This window comes from Pelophylax lessonae, assembly GCF_965119305.1.
Source record: "Pelophylax lessonae genome assembly, chromosome: 1".
Taxonomy (NCBI): domain Eukaryota; kingdom Metazoa; phylum Chordata; class Amphibia; order Anura; family Ranidae; genus Pelophylax; species Pelophylax lessonae.
In genome coordinates this window covers 4,781,156-4,791,508 of record NC_138768.1, presented here as the reverse complement: position 1 = coordinate 4,791,508, position 10,353 = coordinate 4,781,156, and positions in this window count along the sequence as shown.

Genomic DNA, 10,353 nt, shown 5'->3' with positions numbered 1-10,353 from the left:
CATCCAGCACTTACCTCTGCACAACCTACCACCCCCCCCCCCCCCAGCTCTCATCTCTGAACAAATCCTCCCCTTCTCAGTTCTCACATATCCCCCCCACCCCAGCACTTACCTCTGCACCAATTCCTCCCTCCACAGCTCTCACTTTGCACAACCTACCATCCCCCCCTCCAGCTCTCATCTCTGAAAAAATCCTCCCCTTCTCAGCTTTCACATATCCCCCCCTCCCCCCCATCCAGCACTTACCTCTGCACAACCTGCCCTCTCCCACCACAGCTTTTACTTAAATTACGAGGTTTGTATACCAATGCTAGAAGTCTGGCCAACAAGATAGGAGAATTGGAGCTCTTATTGTATGAGGAGGATATTGTGGGAATTTTGGAGACTTGGTTTGACAGCTCTCATGATTGGCTGGCAAACATCCAGGGGTTTTCCCTTTATCATAGAAATAGAGAGGGCAAAAAAGGAGGAGGGGTATGCCTATATATCAAGAACAATCTGCAAGTAAATATGAGGGATGATATAACTAATGTGGCAAGGGAGAAAAGTGGATTCCCAATGGGCAGAGCTTCAAAGGGAAGGTACTATGGGGAAAGTAATATTGGGTGTATGCTATAGGCCCCCCAACCAGAGGGAGGATGGGGAGGCGGACCTCCTATCACAGCTCAGAATGGCAGTAAGGATGGGAAATGTCATTATAATGGAGGTCTTCAATTATCCGGATATAGACTGGGCAGAAGGAACCGCGCATTCATCTAAGGCTCGCCATTTCCTAAATGTTTTGCAGGACAATTTCCTTGGTCAGATGGTGAACGCACCAATGAGAAACAATGTGTTAATAGACCTACAGAATACTAACAATACAGACCTGATTGCGGATGTAGAAATATGGGGAAACTTAGGAAACAGTGACCATAGGTCAATTAGTTTCAGTATCAATCATAGAAATAGGAAACACAAGGGTTATACAAGGACACTGAATTTCAAAAGAGACAATTTCCCTAAACTGCGCTCTATGCTAGACGCTATTAAATGGGATAAAACCCTAGGAACAAAGAACACGGAGGAAAAATGGGAGTGCTTTAAGAAGATACTAAAGAAAGGTATTGGCCAGTGCATTCCAATGTTTAAAAGAGCTAAAATAAACCCTGGGTGGCTAAACTCCAACGTAAAAATGCATATACAGTGCCTTGCAAAAGTATTCGGCCCCCTTGAACTTTGCAACCTTTTGCCACATTTCAGGCTTCAAACATAAAGATGTAAAACTGTAATTTTTTGTGAAGAATCAACAACAAGTGGGACACAATCATGAAGTGGAACGAAATTTATTGGATATTTCAAACTTTGTTAACAAATAAAAAACTGAAAAATTGGGCGTGCAAAATTATTCAGCCCCTTTACTTTCAGTGCAGCAAACTCTCTCCAGAAGTTCAGTGAGGATCTCTGAATGATCCAATGTTGACCTAAATGACTAATGATGATAAATAGAATCCACCTGTGTGTAATCAAGTCTCCGTATAAATGCACCTGCACTGTGATAGTCTCAGAGGTCTGTTTAAAGCGCAGAGAGCATCATGAAGAACAAGGAACACACCAGGCAGGTCCGAGATACTGTTGTGGAGAAGTTTAAAGCCGGATTTGGATACAAAAAGATTTTCCAAGCTTTAAACATCCCAAGGAGCACTGTGCAAGCGTGAGCATCCATGATCCGTGATCCTGAAGCAGGAAGCAGAGTGGGCGGAGCTACATTCGGCAGCGAGGGAGCTGCGGAGGAAGAGCCGCGGGGGACACGTGTGGGTGGAGCCGCACTAAGGAGCCGCAGGGAGCCGCACTAGGATACCGGAAATTCGGGTGTGGGTGAGGAGGACCCCGGGGACCGGGTCAGAGAGCGGCGGAGCGGCGGTGGAGGTCGGACACCAATAGTGGCGGTGGAGGTCGGACACCGCACGGTACTGAGGAGAGAAGGAGAGCATTCCAGGAAGCAAGGGAAGAGGAGGAGGAGACTGTCCGATCCCAGTGTGTGTGGCAGCAGCTGTGAGTAAGGCAGCAGCTGCAAGCAAGGCGAGGGAGAAAGCTGTGTGACTGTGCTCTGTAAACCAATAGCTGTGTAACTGTGCTGCGACTTATTGCTGTGTAACTGTGCTCTGCGACATATTGCAGTGTAATTGTGCTGTGTGACTGATTGCTGTGTATCCGTGCTTTGCGACTGATTGCTGTGTAACCGTGCTCTGCGACTGATTACTCTTTAACCGCGCTCTGCGACTGATTGCTGTGTAACCGTGCTCTGCGACTGATTGCTGTGTAACCGTGCTCTGCAACTGATTGCTGTGTAACCGTGCTCTGCGACTGATTACTGTTTAACCGTGCTCTGTGACTTATTGCTGTGTAACCGTGCTCTGCGACTGATTGCTGTGTATCCGTGCTCTGCGACTGATTGCTGTGTAACCGTGCTCTGCGACTGATTGCTGTGTAACTGTGCTCTGCGACTGATTGCTGTGTAACCATGCTCTGCAACTGATTGCTATGTAACTGTGCTCTGCGACTGATTGCTGTGTAACTGTGCTGCGACTGATTGCTGTGTAACTGTGCTCTGCGACTGATTGCTGTGTAACCGTGCTCTGCGATTAATTGCGGTGTAACAGTGCTCTGCGACTGATTGCTGTGTAACCGTGCTCTGTGACTAATTGCTGTGTAACTGTGCTCTGCGACTGATTGCTGTGTAACTGTACTCTGCGACTGATAGCAATCTACGCTCAGTGACTGTGACTGACTGACCGTGCTCTGTGACTGATAGCGACCTGTGACTGACTGACAGCGAACTGCGACTGACTTTGCCCTGCGACTGACTGTGCCCTGCGACTGATGGTGCCCTGCGACTGACGGTGCCCTGTGACTGACGGTGCCCTGAGACTGACGGTGCCCAGCGACTTGCAGTGCCCGACGGTGCCCTGTGACTGACTGAGCGTACTCTGCGACTGAGTACCTGGGAAGACTGGTAAGTATCTTTGCGACTGGTGAGTATCTTAGCGACTGGTGAGTTTATTAGCGACTGGTGAGTACCCCAGGTTTGGTACCAGGGGAGTTAGTGGTAGTGTAGGTAAGGAAGAGCAGGTCGTTAACATTATCCCCATAGAGTAGTGGGTAATAATGTCCGACAGGATTGCGGATGCCACTCAGTGCACTTCTTGCGCCATGTATGCGTTCCTTGATGAACCAATCGAGGGCGAATACGTGCAGGATGTGAGCGACTTGTTGCTCTGGAAGCCCAGATCCTGGATTTAGAAAACACAGTGGCAACACTGCGTTGCATCAACAACCTGGAAAGGAGCTTGGACATTACCCATCAGGCGCTGGCAGGGGCCAGCATAGAGGAGGGAGGAGTAGAGGAGACCCAGGCATCAGTGGTAAGCAGCTAGGTGACCGTTAGGAAGAATGTTAGGGAGGCCAGTCCTGAGTTGGTACACCCTAACAAATTTGCCAGATTGCAGGTTGAGGGGGATATCAGCTCAGGGGTGGCAGTGCTGGAGCAGGCGCCCTCCCCCAGCTGCCAGGGGAGTGGCGGCTCCAGGAGGAAGGGGGGTCGAGATTCAGGAAAGGTTAGACAGGTTGTGGTAGTTGGGGACTCAATCATCAAGAGGACAGAGAGGGCAATCTGTCGAAAAGATCACGGTAGCCGAACAGTATGTTGTTTACCGGGCGCCCGAGTTCGGCACATCGCGGATCGGGTAGACAGATTATTGTGCGGGGCTGGGGATGACCCAGCAGTCATGGTGAATGTGGGCACTAATGACAAAGTAAAAGGTAGGTGGAGGATCCTAAAGAACGATTTCAGGGACTTAGGGAATAGATTGAGGAATAGGACCTCCAAGGTGGTTTTCTCTGAAATACTGCCACACAGGAGAGGCAGAAGGAGCTTAGTGAACTTAACAAGTGGCTGAGGAATTGGTGTAGGAAGGAGGGGTTTGGGTTCCTGGAGAACTGGGCTGACTTCTCAGTCGGCTACCGGCTCTTTAGTAAGGATGGGCTGCACCTTAATGGGGGCGGTACAGCTCTTTTGGGGAGAAAGATGGCCACCAAGTTGGAGGGGCTTTTAAACTAGGAGACGGGGGGGAGGGCTCAGAAGTAGAGTCAGTCAGGAGGGAGCAGTAGACAGAAGGCAGTAGTAGAGTCAGCAGCGATAGTAGTTTCATAATGTCAATTGGGGGGTCTGTGTGGGAAAACCTCAGACCAAACAGGAATAAACATAATCACAATTCACGATTAACTTCCACAAAACTAAGAGGGGTATATGCTAATGCCAGGAGCCTAGCTAATAAAATGGATGAGTTGGAAATGTTAGTACATGAGGAGGACATAGACCTTGTGGGAATAACGGAAACTTGGTTTGACCCCTCACATGACTGGCTGGCCAATATCCAAGGGTATTCGGTGTACCAGAAGGACAGGGTAGGAAAAAGAGGGGGAGGGGTATGTCTCTATGTCAAGGATAATGTAAGGGTGATAGAGAGGAATGATATTATGGAAGGGATGAGTATGGAGTTAGAATCCGTGTGGGTAGAACTCCATAGGGAAGGAGAAAAGGGAAAAGTAATTGTGGGGGTTTGCTATAGGCCACCCAACCAAAGGGAGGAGGTAGAGCTGGAATTTTTAGCACTTTTGGGTAAAGTGGCAAAACTAGGATCAGTCATCATATTGGGGGACTTCAATTATCCCGACATTAACTGGGAAGAGGGGACTGCACACTCACAGAAGGCCCGTCTATTCACGGAAACCTTACAGGACAATTACATGTCACAGTTGGTGGATTCTCCTACTAGAGAAAACGCAGTCCTGGATCTATTGATCACTAATGACCCAGACATAATCTCGGAGGTAGGAGTCCAGGACAACCTGGGCTCTAGCGATCACAGGATGATCACATTTAGTGTAAATAACAATATACCAAGGCAAGTGGGGAACATAAGAACCCTAAATTTCAGAAGGGCAAACTTTCCAAAATTGTGCTCAATGATGGAAAGGGTAAACTGGGACCAAACCCTGGGATCACTGACCACAGAGGAAAAATGGGAATGCTTTAGGAACATATTAAGCAAATGCATCTTGCAGTGCATTCCTATGGGAAATAAATTTAGAAGAGACAAAGCAAAACCTGGCTGGCTAAACCGTAACGTTAAAAAACTTATTAGGGGAAAAAAAATGGCCTTCAAGAAATATAAATCAGAGGGCACAGTATCGGCTTTCGAGCAATACAAGGGGGCAAATAAGAAAAGTAAACACGAAATCAAAATGGCTAAAATCAACTTTGAGAGAGAAATAGCGGAGGATAGTAAAAAAAACCCAAAGAAATTCTTTAAATATATCTACAGCAAAAAAACTAGGGCAGAGCATATTGCACACATAATTAACGATGATGGGAGGATGGTTACAGAGGACACTGAGAAGGCAACCGTGCTGAATGCTTTTTTCTCGTCAGTCTTTACACAGGAAACTGAGGGGTACACTGACCCTGACTGTATGGGGTACACTGACCATGACTGTATGGTTAGTAGTAATACACAGGACTTGCCACTATGGCTAACAGAGGGTGAAATCAGGGAAAGGCTGGATAAACTTAACACAAACAAATCACCAGGCCCGGATGGCGTACATCCGAGAGTACTCAAGGAACTCAGTAAGGTTATATCCAGACCACTGTTCCTGATCTTTGCTGACAGTATTAGGACAGGAGATGTACCAGGGGATTGGAGGAAAGCTAACGTGATTCCGATATTCAAAAAGGGGCAGAGGCATATCCCGGGAAATTATAGGCCTGTCAGTCTGACATCGATAGTATGTAAACTTCTGGAGGGGATGATTAGGGACTATATCGTAGAGTTTGCTAAAGACAACAACATCATCAGCAGTAATCAGCACGGGTTTACAAATGGGCGTTCTTGTCAAACCAATCTCTTAACATTCTACGAGGAGGTGAGCTGTGAGCTAGATAGGGGCAGACCAGTGGATGTGGTGTACCTGGACTTTGCAAAGGCATTTGATACAGTTCCCCACAAGCGCTTAATTTATAAAATAAGGTCTGCAGGTATCGACAGCAGGGTTTGCGCTTGGATACGGAACTGGCTAAAAGGGCTTGTCCAAAGGGTGGTAATAAACAGCGCATACTCAGACTGGTCTGAGGTAGTAAGCGGGGTGCCCCAGGGCTCAGTCCTGGGACCAACCTTGTTCAATTTATTCATAAACAGCATCAAGGACGGGATCAGTAGTTCTATATCAGTTTTGCAGATGACACAAAATTGGGCAGGGCAATAACTGCACAGCATGAAGCAGATATCCTACAGAATGACCTGGACAAAATAACGGAGTGGGCAACGACATGGCAAATGAGGTTTAATGTGGAGAAGTGTAAGGTTTTGCACTTGGGGACTAAAAACATAAAAGCACAATACACTTTAGGGGGGGGAACCCTTGGGGGAATCAAAAATGGAGAAAGATCTGGGAGTCTTGGTTGATGATAGATTAGGCAACAGCATGCAATGTCAAGCAGCAGCTGCCAAGGCCAGCAGAATCTTAGCATGCATAAAGAAAGGGATGTATTCCAGAGATAAAACTATAATCCTTCCACTTTATAAAACTCTGGTCCGACTGCATCTGGAGTATTCTGTCCAGTTCTGGTCGCCAGTCCTCAGGAGGGATGTGTTGGAGCTGGAGAAAGTCCAGAGGAGAGCAACTTAACTGATTAGGGGATTGGAGGGCCTTAATTATGAGGAGCGTCTGCAATCGCTTGATTTATTCTCCCTGGAGAAGAGACGCCTGAGGGGGGACATGATAGCAATTTATAAATATCTCAATGGGGATCTCGGCATAGAAAAACAGCTATTCAGTCGAAGGGATTGCTTGAGGACTCGAGGGCATACAATAAGATTAGAGGAGAAGCGTTTTAACCTCAGGCAACGTGGGGGGTTCTTTACTGTTAGGGCTACAAGATTGTGGAATTCTCCACCACAAGAGGTGGTTTCTGCGGGAAGTATGGTGGCTTTCAAAAGACTCTTAGACGTACATCTCAAGGATCAGAGCATTCAGGGGTATGTGAGATGATTACAGCCACACACACCTACACAGGTTGAACTGGATGGACTATTGTCTTTATTCAACCTCACCTACTATGTAAATATGTAATATTGAAATGGAAGGAGTATCAGACCACTGCAAATCTACGAAGACCTGGCCGTCCCTCTAAACTTTCAGCTCATACAAGGAGAAGCAACCTCATGAGAAATAAAAAGAAGCACAGCAAGACTGCCCAGAAGCATCAGCAGCCCTTCAGGCTTGGATCTTCTCCTTCTGGACAAGACAGGGCAGCTCCAGGCTTCAGACTATTTATGATGGCTGCAGCTACCACCTGGGTACCCTCCCCAAGGAATTGTCTGATACAATATCAATTTTCAGTTGCTGATTTATTTAATCCATTCCACTACTTTCCAGAACCAGGGCTTTTTTTCAGCAGGAACGCGGGGGGGACGCAGTTCCGGCACCTTCAGTACTGAATCGTTCTGTATTTAATGGCAAGGGGTGCTTGGGTGTGCTGGAGGGTCTATTGATAATGGCTGCTGGGGGAATCTATTGTTGCTGAAGGGGATCTATTTTTGCATGGTTGTTTATTGTTTCTGGGGAGGTCAATTGTTGCTGGTTTGCTGGAGGGGGGCTTATGATGCTGAGGAGTCAATTGCTGCTGGATAGGACTTGCTGTTGAGGAAGGGGGTCTGTTGATGCTGGCTGCTGGGCGATCTGTAGTTGCTGGGGAGGGTCTATTGCTGGTGGATGCAGGGGATCTATTTTACTGCTCATTACCAAATTCCATACAAATTACTTAACACCACAAAATGATACCTGGCTCTGTATTCTGTAAAGGGGGCAGCACTATGAGTCAGGGAGGGGGGGGGGGGTTTGAATCAAGAAACGGTGCTCATGGGTGGGTTGGGGCAGAGACAAGAATTGACCCAGAGAGGGGGGGTTCCTGCACCTATTTTCTGAGAAAAAAAGCCCTGTCCAGAACTATCCAGAAGGCAGGGGGAAGCAGGCAAACCCACAGCCTGTGAAACTCAGAGCAGGCCAGAGCAATCACAAGCAGCTCCACTGATTCCAGGGGAGCTAAAGAATTTGATTTACCTAACCTAGCACCTATCTAGGAGGGTGCTACATCAATGTCATAAATAGTTCCAGCACCAACACATTGCGTTTACATCTGAGAGTAAAAACCTTGTAAAGTAGTACTGGGAAAATCTACCTGGGGGGTTTCATTTGCCGAGCTTTCTTAAAATCCGACTTTATGTTCAAAACTTTGCAAGAATCCCACTGATGAGGGATTAATTCTTCTGGTAAATTCCGCCCATTTTTGTGCTAATTGTCAAAAATGATCATAGAGAGCTGGCCACTGCCGCCATCAAAGCAACAAACAAATGACTGTCACATGATTTCAAGAGCAATATGAAAAAAAAAAACACAAATGCGTCTTTTAACCACTTGCCGACCGCTCACATGGAGCGTACTGCGGCAAAGTGGCTCGATTCCGTCCAGCGACGTAGACCTACGCCGCTAGACTCCTCCCCCTGTGGGCGGCGCGCGGAGGCTCGCTCCCGCTGTATTCAGACACAGCGGGAGTCGGGCCAGGGGAGGAGCGGTGGTGATCACCGCCGCTCTTCCCCAATCGTCGGGGATCGAGTGAGGAAATCAACCGCTTGTGTAAACAGAGGGGGCGGATCTCCTATGTGACAGACAGGGACAGATCACAGGATTCAGCATAGCTCAACCTGCGATCTCTGTCTGTGTCACACAATCCCCTCCCCCCACACATGTCAGTAAGCACCAGGCATACATTAACCCCTTAATCACCAATAAAGTTAACCCCTTCCCTGCCAGTGTCATTTTTACAGTAACAGTGCATATTTATAGCACTGATTACAGTAGTAATGTCACTGGTCCCCCCAAAAGTGTCAAAAATGTCAGTCAGGGGTCCGATCTGTCCGCCGCAGTGTCGCAGTCTCCCAAAAAAAATCGCAGATCGCCGCCATTACTCGTTAAAAAAAAAAACAATAAAAATGACAGAAATCTTTGCCGTAGTTAGTAGCTGCGATAACTTTTGCGCAAACCGATCAAAATATGCTTATTGCGATTTCTTTTACCAAACATATGTAGCAGAAAACAAATTGGCCTAAAATGTTAAAAAATTTAGATTTTTACATTTTTTCGGGGGGGGATTTCATATAATAAAATGTGAAAAATATTGTTATTTTTTTAAAATTGTCGCTTTTTTTGTTTATAGCGCAAAAAGTAAAAATCGCACAGGTGATCAAATACCACCAAAAGAAAGCTCTGTTTGTGGGGGAAAAAAAGACATAAATGTAATTTGGGTACAGCATCGCACGACCGCGCAATTGTCCGTTGAAGTAACGCAGTGCCGAATCGCAAAATATGGCCTGGTCAGGAATGGGGTAAAATCTTCCGGTCTTAAAACGGTTAAAAATACGCTCATTGAGAATTTTTTTGTCAAAGACATGTAGCTAAATACATTTTGGCCTAAATATATGACAAAAATTGAATATATTGGATATTTTTTAACTGTCAAAGTAGAAAAATATTGTTATTTTTTCAAAATTGTCGCTCTTTTTTTATTAATATTGCAAAAAATGAAAAGCGCACAGGTGATCAAATACCACCAAAAGAAAGCTCTGTTTGTGGGAAAAAAAGGACGTAAATTTCGTTTTGGTACGGCGATGCATGACCGCGCAATTGTCAGTTAAAGTCGCACAGTGCCAAGTTGCAAAAAGGGGCCTGGACGTAAAGCAGGAAAATCCTCAGGTCCTAAAGTGGTTAAATGACATGCTGGGGGGGGGGGGGGGGTGCTATTATCATGTATGTGTTTTGTATTTATTTATTGTAGGTACTTATATAGCGCCGACAATTTACACCGCCATTTACACATATACATTGTACATTCACATCAGTCACTGCCCTCAGGAGCTTACAATCTAAGGTCCCTAACTCACATTCATACATACACATACTAGGGCCAAATTACACAGGGGCCAGTTAACCTGACAGCAATAAGCATCAAATAGAAAGAGAAAAAGCTATTTTTAATTTGCAATAGAAATTAGTGTGTGTTATCTGAGAGACAATAGCCACAAATATTGTACAGTGGCTGGGTAGTATGTAAGCAGCTTAGATAGGTCACAATATAAGGAGTATGGGAGGAAACCCACATAGACACAAGGGGAATGTGCAAACTCCAGGCAGGTAGCGCCATCATTGGGATTCAAACCAATGACCCTGGTACTGCCCGGTGGAAATGCTAACCAC